The sequence below is a fragment of the Mytilus californianus genome, unplaced genomic scaffold (genome assembly GCF_021869535.1).
Source record: "Mytilus californianus isolate M0D057914Y unplaced genomic scaffold, xbMytCali1.0.p SCAF_23, whole genome shotgun sequence".
Lineage (NCBI taxonomy): Eukaryota > Metazoa > Mollusca > Bivalvia > Mytilida > Mytilidae > Mytilus > Mytilus californianus.
Genome location: NW_026262672.1, coordinates 4,795,029 through 4,809,498, shown reverse-complemented (window position 1 = coordinate 4,809,498; position 14,470 = coordinate 4,795,029). Strand labels below are relative to the sequence as shown.

Below are 14,470 nucleotides of genomic sequence, written 5' to 3'. Positions count from 1 at the left end.
CAACTTCTACTTCATCTTGATTATTAATATTCCAAACTAAAATGATGCGGTTACTAACTTTTCTCAAGAGTAGATCGTCTCTAAATTCAAACCGGGCTGGCTTGTCATATTTGTCTGTGTAATCTGGCCCATTTGTCCACGCATTTCATAAATGGAATTTTTACAAGTTACTGATCTCTGTGTTCAAGGAATGTAGAACTTCAACATCTACTATTCAAATTTCTTCGTCTTCCTGGTCAGTGTTGTTAATAAGCTGAAGACTTCTACCAACAATTATTGCTGAACTGAAAATATTTAGTAATGAATATAATTATACTTCAGGTAAAAATGCAATATTTTGATTGGCTTATACGAGGGTGTTAATTTACACTATTCTATGGTAAATACTCTATTACCCTTCAAGGAGACGCTTGATCAAGTGTGCGCCTTATTAAATACGACTCTATCATATGGCGAATACTCTATTACCCTTCACGGAGACGCTTGATCAAGTGTGCTCTTTATTAAATACGGATGGTTGTTATGTACAAGACGTTATAGTTTATTACTTTGAATTTGAAATTTAATCGACAGTAATAACAGAACATTCAGTATAATAAATTAAATAACACATATCTGAGAGGGTGATAGAGCAGATTGTTACCCCTTGAAAAGACATTGTCAACCTTGGCTTCGCCTCAGTTGACAATGTTTTCTCGGGGTAACAATTTGCTCTACCACCCTCTCAGCTATGTGTTATTTATATAATGTTATATATACATAAATAAGGTTCCAAATACCGTTTCGAGTCCTAACATCACTGAAGAGACATTAATTGTCGAAATCCAGATATGGTGTACAAATTTTTGCACCTCATGTTCGCGGTATACCATCTTTTCCGCAAGTTTATTGTTTTCTGTTTGGTAATAAATTAATAATAAGATCCATTTTGTTACATCTGGTGATCCGTTTATTTGGCAATCGCCAATGGCAGTCAGCAGGGTTTAAGAACATCAGTTGTTCGACCTGCTAGTCAAATGCGTTTTGTTAAAATTAACGTTTTCACTTTTTTGGTCTTTTGGAAAATGTTGTTTGTGCTGTATTTAGATTGATTGATTGATTGTTGGTTGCTTAACGTCCAGTGGCAAATATTTCATGCATATTCAGGACGAGAACAAGTTCACAACAAATACAATAGGTAGGATCTGTAATAGATTAAGGGATTAAGGTCGGAGAAATTTAGACTGCCACGGGAAATGAGGGTATATTGGACAGGGACAGAAACCTAACCTTGTAACAGGTCACCTACGGACCCCTCAAAGAGTTGTTGCAAGGGTTCTTAACGTGCAAAGAGCGTGGCACTCTCTTTACACGAGGCATCGGATTTAACGTCCCCATTCTGACCGGACGTGGCTGCAAATTTGTACATCCCGCACAGCCAAACGGACGCCCCACTTTAGCACGGGTTTTACTGCCGGTCGGAGGAAGACCAATGGTGACCATACTTCTATACCCCAGTCACCCTTGGGGTGTGTGCTGTATTTAGACCCCATCACCTAGAAATTTGTTTTGCATGCACACGTATAAAAATTGCGGTTTTTATCCAACGCAATCATAGGTTTGAACGTTGTTTTCAATTTAGACTTGTTTATAATAATGTTATATATAACATATGTTGAAGATCGTACTTTGACCTATAATGATTTTTCTTTTACAAATTGTGACTTGTCTCATTGGCACTCATACCACATCTTCTTATATCTATATAAGTTTACAATTAATTATAATCTTCTGCAAGCAATTCATGTATATAGTACAACATGTATTAAGGATGTACACCTCTGAGGAGCCAAAAATTTCTAGAATTAAACTTTTTTTCTGAATCTGATTTTTTGGTTTATATGACTGTAAAAAAATAATTGGTGAAGAAAACATCATATGGTGGTGCACCTCTTTTTTTGCTACGGCCCGTTGAAAGTACCCAATTTTGATGATTTTCCCATTTTTGGGCTATTATCCACAATTTAACTTTTTTCCATACTTTCAATAAAGATGAAGTGGACCAATCTGAATAAATTTTACTTAAAAAAAACTATAGGTGTTAATATAAGAAAGTTTTATCATATTTTGATGCTTTTTCGTGTCAAATTTACCATGCTGTCAATTTTGTAAATTTGTGATTTTTTTCTCTGTTTAAGGAACAAAATGCATATTATTTCAACTTCTTTATTATAAATGATTGAAAAAATACATATCTAAGAAATTGGAAAAGAAAAAAGGGATATGGGATGTACATGTTTCTGATAAAATCCTTTCGTGTACCCTTCACCCATTTTCTTAAAATTTTTGCTAAAAAAAACTGACTTGATTGGTAATAAAATTTGAAAAATCTATTACTCAAAAACTACTTATTGTAAATACACAATTCTTTCACAGATTTAAGTTTGATTATAACATTTTTCAAATTCATTGATATTTTCCACTTGTATCACATGTTTTGGAAATAATTTCAGAACGAGATTGAAACGAGATTGAAACGTCAAAAGAATACATCCTTAATGAATCAACAGGCAGTTTCAGCTCATTTATTATGATTTGTTCAAAAATAAAGTGCATGCTATCAATATTATTTGCTCATACTAAAACAATTAGTTTAAATACACATAGTTCTAAAATTTTACAGCAGGTTAACTCAATGAACTAAATGAAACGATAAGAATCCTCAGCTTTAGGGATTTCTCACTAACTGCATTTATCAAAGAAGAGCAAAGTACAATTTATATTGAATAGGGTTTCTATATACACTTTAATTAATAGCCATTTTGAATTACTGATAAACGGGGAAGTAAAACTCTTATTCAAAACTTTGATACGAACATATTTTGTATGTTTGGATTGTGTCTATATAAATGATGTTCTTGCTAACAAGACAATATGTACATTTGTAAGTCATCAACACCTTATTGGAGACTTTTTACGTCTTTTCTGTATATGTGTGTTGATTTCATAATATCATAAAAAAAAATGTTAAAAAAAGGTTATATGTAAACTTACTTAACAGCAGTCGGTCTGACAACAGGAGTGAAAGCAGAGGTCGTAGATGGCATTGAATTTCTCAATTCTGTAATGCTGATGTCTTCTCCAACATCCTTTAAATTATTCTGAAAAAACATAAAATTTGCACCATAATTCATAAATTCACCAATTAGTATGATTTAAGCAATTTTTCAGTGCTAGCCTTTTTCCTTAAATGCATTTTAAAAAATAAATAGAGTCGAAATATTGCAGTTTAATATCATTAATGTACCGTAATTATGTTCCTCAAGATGAGGAACATGGATTTAATATGTAAACAGAAATATGTGTGCGAGTGATATTGGACAAAAAAGGATCCAGCCCATAGCTACATATATAAAATGTCTGTTTGTTAATTAGTGAGTACATCAATCGGCAATCAATAAAGACAATTAAATTGCAAAAATTAACCTAAAAACAAGATTAACCTTAATAATCATAAAGTATAAACATTCAAAAATGAATTACTTTAATTTACCTTACAATGCATCTTATCATTAATAATTACCTCTTCATTTTCACTTTCGTTTTTCATTGTTTTCTTCTTTGATGAACCATTCTTGGGGCTTTGATGAACCATTCTTGGGGCTTTGGTTTGAAATTTTTAGCAGATTGTTTTTTCCTTGGGGACCGACGTGGTGTCTGAGCTGTTGTTTCTTTTTGACCATCAAGCCGTTCTATCCTTCCGTCATTGGTATCTGAAGTGTGTCTTTTTTTTTCATTTGCATACTTTTCCACTAAGCTGCTGAATTCTGTGCCTTTCAGATTTTTTTCTAAGGTTTTCTTTTCCTTTTCATCTTAAAAATAAATATAAAAAAAAATTTAACTTAAAAGCAGTTATTGATGCAATTCTATCAAGTATGAAGATTTTGTAATTGTAGACTTCTTCATGTCAGGTTGCTGTACAAGTCTCATGACTACCATACAAATATACAATGATTCTCATATCTTACTAGGTAGGCGTGTTATACACCATTGTGTAGATAAATCAATTTTAAAATGAAGATGAACCACAATGTATACTATTAATTATAGAATAACTAACCGAAGAATTCAAATAGAGAAAAATATTCAACGAGTGACCGAACAACACATTAATTCACGAATGCGCGTAGCGCATGAGTTAATTATCAGTGTTGTTCGGTCACGAGTTGAATATTTTTCGATATTTGAATTCTATGATTAGTTATTCTTTTTATTACATTGACAAATGGCTTTTTTTTTATGAAATTAAAGTAGAAAATGTAAGGAACTATATCTTTTTCTTCGCATTCACAATTTGTTTTGATCCGACGTTATCGACGTCTTGACAACGCCTATTGTTGTATGACGTCAGAGGAGTGAAATAACCACTTTTATTTCACATGTGAAATTATCGGTTTTTATTTCACTGGGAAATCAATGTAATTCATTGCAACCAATGTAATACACATGTTTTAATTAATTGTATTGACTTTGCTGATATTCGAAGGAAGCATTGCAATGTCAATAATATAAGGTTCTGTAATAGAGGCGTCCAGGATTGAGGTCGGAGAAATTTAGACTGCCACGGGAAATAAGGGTATATTGGATAGGGACAGAAATTTAGTCTTGCAACAGGTCACCTACGGACCCCTCAAAGAGTTGTTGCAAGGGTTCTTAACGTGCAAAGAGCGTGACACTCTCTTTACACGAGGCATCGGATTTAACGTCCCCATTCTGACCGGACGTGGCTGCAAATTTGTACATCCCGCACAGCCAAACGGACGCCCCACTTTAGTAAGGGGTTTACTGCCGGTCGGAGGAAGACCAATGGTGACCATACTTCTATTCCCAAGTCAACCTTGGGGTGATTAACAACATACCATACTACCTAAACTGTCTGTACGTAAACTATCTTATATATCATAACTTCCTCCACAATAGAAAACAACCAAGCCACTGTCACCTAAATTTCATAATCCTTTGATGTAGGTCAAGTGTTATATTTTTGATGGAAAGCTGATATAAATGTACGGATGCATTTTCTGTAATAGTTCTCTACGACATTTTTTATTGTTTTTACATAGTATTGATAATTTTATTTGTAAATGTTCTTTCATAATGACAACATTGTCATATTGCCTTTTTTTTGCATTTTAGGAGCACATCAGAGTTAGAAAACTTTCAGAATCTTATTCTAATGTATGCCTCCAAGAGACACTCTTACAGTCCACCAGTGTATTGAGCAAGGAACAGGTTGGCAGCTATAGACCATAATGCCCATGCAGAACGAGAAGTAATGAAGAACAGAGATGGTTCTTTAAGGTTTGTATGATTTGTCCACTATACAAAAAAAAGGATAGCAGAAATTGCCTAAATTATTGGACGGTACCAGAGATAACACCAGCTCCTCCAAAAAAAAGACAAACAAAAGACAACTCATAGCCTGAGTAGGTAGAGGCACTAAATGAGAGAAAAGGGGGGGGGGGTGCAAATTAACTTACTTTTTAAATTTATTACTCACAGAAACACCCCTCCTCCATTTTGCCTATCCCCACTATTGAATTTAATGGCAGAACCATTAGTCAGATCATAGTGACTATCATACCAAAAATCTATGTTTAAAAATCTGCAAACAACATTGCAATGTGGAAATTGATGGCAATATTAATTTTAAAAAATCACTTGCATGACATTGTACTCAAATTTGGCATATATTTGTAAACTGATGATCTGAAATATTTGAAGTTAGCCATGAATGCTACTATGATACCTCTAAATCTAATTTCTGAATTTTTGAATTAACAATGTTCTAGAATTGTTTAAAGACACAATCATGTTTATATTTGTAGGTGGCAGTTATCTGCATATTTGGTACTGGTACTGTCCAACAAGAAGAGACATTCATTGTGGCGACTACTGGACTGCTGAGGGGTAATAAAATATTATAACTTTGATTTTTTTTTATATTTGATTAGACTTCGTGTCTATTACCCCCCCCCAAGGGTGACTGGGGAATAGAAGTATGGTCACCATTGGTCTTCCTCCGACCGGCAGTAAAACCCGTGCTAAAGTGGGGCGTCCGTTTGGCTGTGCGGGATGTACAAATTTGCAGCCACGTCCGGTCAGAATGGGGACGTTAAATCCGATGCCTCGTGTACAGAGAGTGCCACGCTCTTTGCACGTTAAGAACCCTTGCAACAACTTTTTGAGGGGTCCGTAGGTGACCTTTTGCAAGGCTAAATTTCTGTCCCTTTCCAATATACCCTCATTTCCCGTGGCAGTCTAAATTTCTCCGACCTTAATCTATTACAGAACCTACCTATTGTATTTATTGTGAGCTTGTTCTCGTCCTGAAATATTTGCCACTGGACGTTAAGCAACTAACAATCAATCAATCAATCGTGTCTATTTAAAAAAGTTGAGCTTAAAACAAGATGAAGATGTTGTATGATTGCCATTGAGACAACTATCCACCAGAGTTCAAATGAAGTATAAATCATTTCAATATTCACTTTTATCACATATTTATGTGTCATATGTTGAATGTAAAAAAATGGTTATGAGACAATGACATGAAGACAGCACATCACCTAAGGTAACAAATAAAAACAGAAATTCCAGAATTATCATTTTAAATTCTGACAACACATGGGAATACCCACTACGAACACTATTCCTGACTTTAAAGTAAAAATAAAAACATGTTGGTTTATTTCACATTTAATTATACCTCCCCCTACAAAACCTTTATATTGTCAAAATGGATTGGGATATTTATCCCAGATCATCCACACACAGCAGCTTGGGATCACTCGACGATCTCCTGTCCCTAGTCTGCCATGTACCCAGACAATATATTGCCTATATGCTGCAAAGCGATTAGACCTATTAAAGTCCTCATTCTGAGGCATGACAAGTAACTCCTCCCGAAGCCTTCTTGCCACAGCAAGCACTGCCTCATCTAAAACTATCAAGAAGAATTCCTGAAAAAAGAAATATTTATGCTAATTGTATTTCTTATCATCGTCATACATTACATAAACAGTTAATAATGATTTTGTATACTGAAGAAAGGTCACTACAGTTAATTTAAACATTTAAACATTGTCAAATGATTGGTTATTCTCTGATTAGAATGACAGAACAAAAGCCACTATTTACTTGTGTGATGATTTTAAAACCCCTTTCCCATAAACAGGATAGTACAGAAAGAGGTCTTCCACCTCTATTTTTGTAATAGAAAATAAATATTTTCTTTATAAATTTTTGAAACAATATTAAAGGACTAGAAGTAAAAAATGAACAAGAACATCAATTTTGCCACATTAGTCAGCTGCTGTAATATAATAACTTGTCATGAATTGGGTACGTCCTGGTATCCAGGAGTAGCAGTTCAGACTTGTTCTGCCACAACACCGTTTGTCCGCCTCAGTTGGCATCTCCCTACAGTTGGTGCAGGTACACCAGTCAGGGACTGAACTGTTGGGCGAAGGATGATGCCCACCTTGTTGAGTGTCGTCTTTGTCCAGGACATCAAAGACAAACCCAGGGTGTTGTCTGGCAATGGTACTCACAAGTCCCCTCAGGTCTTCCTCCGTCAAACGAGAAACTCTTTCCTGAAAAAGGTCAATAAGTCATAAAGATTGTATTTTAAAAGTGGTCTAACAAATTGATATTTGGATAGAACCAAGCATGTATGTCAGCTATAAGTCTTAGTTGAACAAATCATTAGTCTCAAATTCGTCATTATATTTTCTACCTGCAATGACGGTTTATATAGGTCAATTTTAAGATACTTTGATAGCTGTGAAAAAGATAGTATTTGAAAACATCTAACTAAAGCTGAACCATTATTTAGCAGAACAATGCTTGATGAATATTTACAAGCCTTGAGAAACAAGCCCGTGACAATTCTGCTTCTCTGTTACCAAGTTGGTTAAAATAAAACCAGAAATTACCTCAAAATAGTTTTGTGGAAAAAACGTAATTTTATTTGAAATATATAGCCTACTGTCAGAGTACTGCATAGTTGGCAAACATCCGAGTAAAGCTAAAATGCGGTCACAAAAAATGTCCGTTAAGACTGATATGCCAAAACTGTCAGATATATCTGAAGATGAAATGGAACAAGACGAACAAGACGTTGGTTGTCCCCTAGATAAAATGTTAGATGAGGACTTCGAGTTAGAAAAAGATTGATTGATTGATTGATTGTTGGTTGCTTAACGTCCAGTGGCAAATATTTCATGCATATTCAGGACGAGAACAAATTAACAATAAATACAATAGGTAGGTTCTGTAATAGGGGTTTCCGGGATTTAGGTCGGAGAAATTTAAACTGCCACGGGAAATGAGAGGATGTTGGATAGGGACAAGAAATTTAGCCTTGCAACAGGTCACCTACGGACCCCTCAAAGAGTTGTCGCAAGATTTCTTAACGTGAAACGAGAGTGGCACTCTCTTTACACGAGGCATCGGATTTAACGTCCCCATTCTGACCGGACGTGGCTGCAAATTTGTACATCAATGCTGACCATACTTCTATTCCCCAGTCACTCTTCGGGGGTATTTGTTGTTAAAACATGATAACATACATACATACAGAAGTAAGTCGTTAGAGATTAGGGAAATGTTGTATGTTTTGAAAAAGATAACCAAAATTCAATTGCCTTAAATGTTGACAATTTAAGTTGACCATTGGTTATTATCATAACTCATATTAAAGTATAAACAGCCCAAAAATTAAAATTATATTACTGATGTACAAAAAATTCATTGTAGTAGTAATATGATATACTAAATGAGACAACTGTTTAAAATGTTTTAACATATTGGGATTTTATGCCTTTCACCCATTGAAATTTATTTAAGTTGGTATATATCATTATATCCTTTATATTTTAATTTTCAGCGTTTGGTTTGAGGACACAGGCAGGAAAGGTTCAACGTATCTGTTAATACGAACATGGAATTGAAAGACAGAATTTGGCATTGAAGTATGAATATCTCGACAAGAAAAAGCTAGATCTCTTAGTCAGCTGTTGAGTGAACTAAATCAAATATCTTGAAACTTCTATTTTATAGTACACCAATATTTAGGTTTATAACTTCTTTTTTTTTTTTGGTTCTAGAAACCGTCTTCGTTTTATTTGTGTAATATTCATAAATGTTAGATGATGAATTGATTGACTGTTTATAAAATTTTGATTTATTTAATTTAATTTAAGCATTTACTTTTCATATTTTCAGGTGCATGAGAATGAATGTTGCTACTTCAGACCAGCATAAGCAGTATGATGTTTTAGATCCTTTATTCCTGCATGATAGACCAAATACTGGTGTACACCATTGTATGAGGAGGTATATTTTCAGATATAAATATTGTACTGCAGTACTGTGTAGATATAAGATAAGATTGAAAGTACAAAATGAAGCAAAAATGTAGATCTATATTTTGAAAGATAATATTTTTGAGACAAGCGTTGATATAAATCAACGGTTATCTTAATTTTATTATTATGATTAAAATAGTCAAGCATTCACGAATGGTCATTTGATTTTTGATATGTACCTCTGGTAAACAGAGAATTTTGGAAGGCTTTAAAAACAAAACGAGAAGGAGATGTGGCGGTGCAAAAGGTCAATCAACCATGCAGTTCAGCTTTAGTTATGGTGTTGAAAGCCTTGAATATTATAAAAACAAAAGGGTACATGGGTGAAACAAAAGCTATATTAAAGGCCTTGTTTAAAAGTACTGAAACGAAAACAAATGATCAGACCCAGACCTATCGTCCTAGCCAAACCCAGGAAATTGTTTGTAGGAATGCTAGGTGTCCTCTAAGGGAAGTAATACAAAGGTCATTAAATAGTTTTATAATACTTGAATTTTAATAAAATCAGAACGATTGATTAATATAAACAAACAAATATTGATAATTTAGTCTTAGTTGTTAGTGGCTTAGATATAGCTGTCAGTATAACTGCGAGTACTCTCAGATCCGTACTTAGTGTCTTTTTGTTGTTTGGTCACGTCCACTTGTAATTGTAGTACAATGTATTTGTATTTTTATCCATCTGATGAGTTAAGCCTCTTTCAACTGATTTTTATAGCTCGTTCTTATGTTGTACTGTTACACCACTGTCCCAGGTTATGTTATGGTCCACCCACAGGACAATTTTTCGTAGTTATTGTTATTACATTTTGTCTTCCAAGGAAAATAAATCTGAACTGCATCTGCTACTTATCTGAATTTAAATCATTATACATGTACATGTACATATATTAAAAAAATATAAATAAGAAGATAAGGATGGTATGAGTGCCAATGAGACAACTTTCTGTCAAAGTAACTCAAAAATGGCACGTCGTTTTAATAGAAATGCTAAAAAGCAAAAAATCCGATTCTTCAATAAAAGAGAACGGAATGAATATAATATGCAGCAAAGAACTGCACATGCGAAAAAGCATGTAATTAATCTATCAAAACGCAGATTATCAAATCAGGAATATATCCTGTTGGCGAAAGGCTTGAAATTTCTACCTACGCCATCAAGCAAAAATGCAAAAATGTCTATACTAAAAGACTACAATGAATTTGCTAGAAAACTACGATGTCGGTATATGTTCAGTCAAGAAAAAAACTTACCTTCATCCATTTCGTAGCAATACAGGATATAAACTGCCTCTACGTGCCATACGTTGGAAAATTATATAGATTTAACAAAGCTTGAATTGTCTTTTCTACATATAAAAAAAAATGTAAAAAACAATCTTACTTAGGGCGAAAGAATAGCGCTACGCAATTTGAAAAATGATGAAAAAATAGTACTAAAAAAGGCAGATAAAAATTCAAATTGTGTTATTTTAGACAGGCTAGACTACATAGCAGAAGTCACAAGACAACTAAATACTCAACATTACTGCCAATTAGATTCATTTAACATGGCAGAACTGAAAATCCAGGTCATTGAGTATGTTAAATCATTATACGACCAAGGCATACTCGACAATATATCATTCAAATTTTTAACAAATGGTCAAAAATTAAGAGATGCACGTTAAGGGAGAATTTATATTCTCCAAAAAATTCACCGTCTTGAAACTGAGACGTTTCAACAAATACAACATGATGGATTAAATGAATTAAATATAATTCCACCTGGCAGACCAATTATATCACAGTGTGGTTCTGTAACTGAACTTATAGGTCATTATGTTGACTATTTTCTTATACCAATAGTTCAAAAACTATCTAAATATATAAAAGATACTACATCGTTCATTAATATCATTGAGAAATTAAAGCCTATGGAAAATAGCCTGTTGGTTTCGTATGATATAACACAGATGTTTACTAATCTACCTCAAGAAGCGTTATTGAGTGCGGTTGAACGAGCCTATGACAGTTTTGACAAATCAAACTTCAAAGTCGGTGCTCCGCCGGTCCATGTATTAATACATTTGTTGAGAATCATTTTAGAAAACAATGTGTTTGAATTTGATGGAAAAATTTATAAACAAATAGTAGGTACGGCAATTGGTGCAGTTCCTTCACCGGAAATCTGTGACATACTTATGTTTGAAATAATGAACCAAATTATTTCTGCATTTCAACATAAAGACAAAATATTTTATCATGGCAGATATAGAGACGATGGATTCATAATATATGATGGGACATCAGATGAAATTATAGATTTGTTTCATCTAGCAAATAATTTAACCCCTTATTAAAGTTCACTTGTGAAATCTCAAACGATAAAATGTCGTTCTTAGATGTTGATGTAATTAAAGGTCAAAGATTTACAACACATGGCATTCTTGACCTTGAAATACATTTTAAAGAAACCAATTCTTATCTGTTTCTACACAGAAATAGCTGTCACTCACAGCATGTATTCAGAGGATTTATTAAAGGTGAAGCAATACGGCAAATTAGAAACACAAGTGACCATAACAAATTAATAAACAATCTAACTAAATTCAAAGTGAAATTATTAGATAGGGGTTATGATAACGTTGAAATAGATGATAGTATTACTGATGCTTTATCAATTGACCGTACTGAATTACTACAACAAAACAAATCAAAAGAAAAGAAAAACAAATTATTCCATTAGTAGTCCACTACATATAATCCATATATACGTAAAAAATTTGTCCGATGACCCCGCCTTCCAACCATCATGGCCTACATGGTTAAAAATAGAACATAGGGGTAAAATGCAATTTTTGGTATATATCGCTGAAACTAAAGCAGCTAATCTGACAGGTGGCAAAAAGGTTCATCAGATTTAGATTTATCTGTCCTGAAATTTTCAGACGAATCCGACAACCCGTTGTTGGGTTGCTGCCCCTGAGTTAGTAATTTTACAGAAATTTTGCAGTTTTTTGTTTTTATCTTAGATATCATTATAATAACTTATATCTAATACCATTAATTATGATTTGAACCTTATTTTACATGATTTCCAAAGCATCAGTAAATACAGGTGAGCGACACAGGCTCTTGAGAGCCTCTAGTTGTGATTTTGGGTAATTTAAAAAAAAAAATAATAAAACATGTCTCTGTGCTATTTAAGTTTTAAAAAAATGAGATATTTTCAACCCTTGAGCAAGAAATAGACAAATTGGTTTATTTTAAAGCTTTGATTTATTTAATTCATAATTTTTTAAATATAGAGAAAAAATATGAAGTTGTTTCTCTCAAGATTATTCTGAATGTTTACTTTATATTTGTCATTTGAATGAAAATTGACAAATTCTTGATTTTAACACTGTCTGGTTTCACAAAAATTTATATTTTTTATTCCAGAAACTGCCAAGAATCTGTTTCCAGTAACTGAACATAACATTCTTCAGGTGACTGCAGCATACCTGAACCCCCAAGGGTGACTGGGGAATAGAAGTATGGTCACCATTGGTCTTCCTCCGACCGGCAGTAAAACCCGTGCTAAAGTGGGGCGTCCGTTTGGCTGTGCGGGATGTACAAATTTGCAGCCACGTCCGGTCAGAATGGGGACGTTAAATCCGATGCCTCGTGTAAAGAGAGTGCCACGCTCTTTGCACGTTAAGAACCCTTGCAACAACTCTTTGAGGGGTCCGTAGGTGACCTGTTGCAAGGCTAAATTTCTGTCCCTATCCAATATGCCCTCATTTCCCGTGGCAGTCTAAATTTCTCCGACCTTAATCCCTTAATCTATTACAGAACCTACCTATTGTATTTATTGTGAACTTGTTCTCGTCCTGAATATGCATGAAATATTTGCCACTGGACGTTAAGCAACCAACAATCAATCAATCAATCAGCATACCTGAAGTATGCACCTGACAGAATGGGAGGATATGGGCGTAAGAAAAAAGCTGATGCAGCAGCAGGAATAGTAGCGACCAACAATGGAAATGGAGCGGCCAACAATGCAAATGGAGCGGCCAATAATGGAAACGGAGATGCCAATAATAGAGATGGAGCTGATAATAGACATTGATGTTTTAAATGTTTAAATAATCCCATATTAAATATGTATATGTTTTTGATTTTTGATGATTTTTTTTATATATGTATAACATCAGATTAATGTACAAGGTAGTTGTGGTGACATTCTCACAAGCACTCAACATAAGGTTTCCAGAATTTGATATATAGAACGATTTTCTAATGTTCAAGCACTTATTTAGGACGTTTACTAGTTTGAATTATGTTTGATTGACCTCTTCTTGACCAACTTAAGTACTTTGATCAGTACTTTATTATTTAAGAATGATGTGAAGACATCTTAGCATATTAAAGAGATTTAATGGTGGTTGTTATTACGTTATATAGACGTTGTACTGACATATGAGCATATTTAGAGAGGTTTAGGGGGTGGTGGTTATTACGTTAAAAAGACGTTGTACTGACATCTGAGCATATTTAAAGAGGTTTATTGGTGGTTGTTATTACGTTGAATAGACGTCGTACTGACATCTAAGTATATTTAAAGAGTTTAAATGAAGGTTGTTTTGACGTTGGATAGACGTTGAACCGACATTGAACTTTTTACAGGGTTCATCTTGCTAGTAGATCTGATGTTGTAACAACGTTGTACTGACGTTGTATAGACGTTTATCACGACGTCGGCTGGACGTCAGATTTTGACGTCTAAAAACTATCATGTACAACCAAAACCTAACGTAGGTGCAACGTCAGGGTCCAACGTCTAAATGACGTATATACAACGTCTAATGTCTGCTGGGTATGATGTGCTTAGCTGTTTATTTTACCTTTAGACAAGGGACATTCCGTTTAGAATTTTTGTGTTTTCACATTTTGCCAGACGTCGTGACACAGGTAAATTAAAAATAATTTTGTCGTTGGCAGTACAAACTTATTTTATGTGCTCTCAAAATGTTCTTTCGTGTTATTTTTCAACCTGCAATTCAATGTTTTCCTTGTTTTGTTTGAAATAGTTT

The 14,470-nt window shown here is 33.9% G+C and overlaps 1 pseudogene; it reads right to left on the bottom strand.

The window, feature by feature from the left end:
• Positions 1-214: 214 nt before the first annotated feature.
• Positions 215-10,670, bottom strand: LOC127732271 (uncharacterized; annotated as a pseudogene).
• Positions 10,671-14,470: the final 3,800 nt, after the last annotated feature.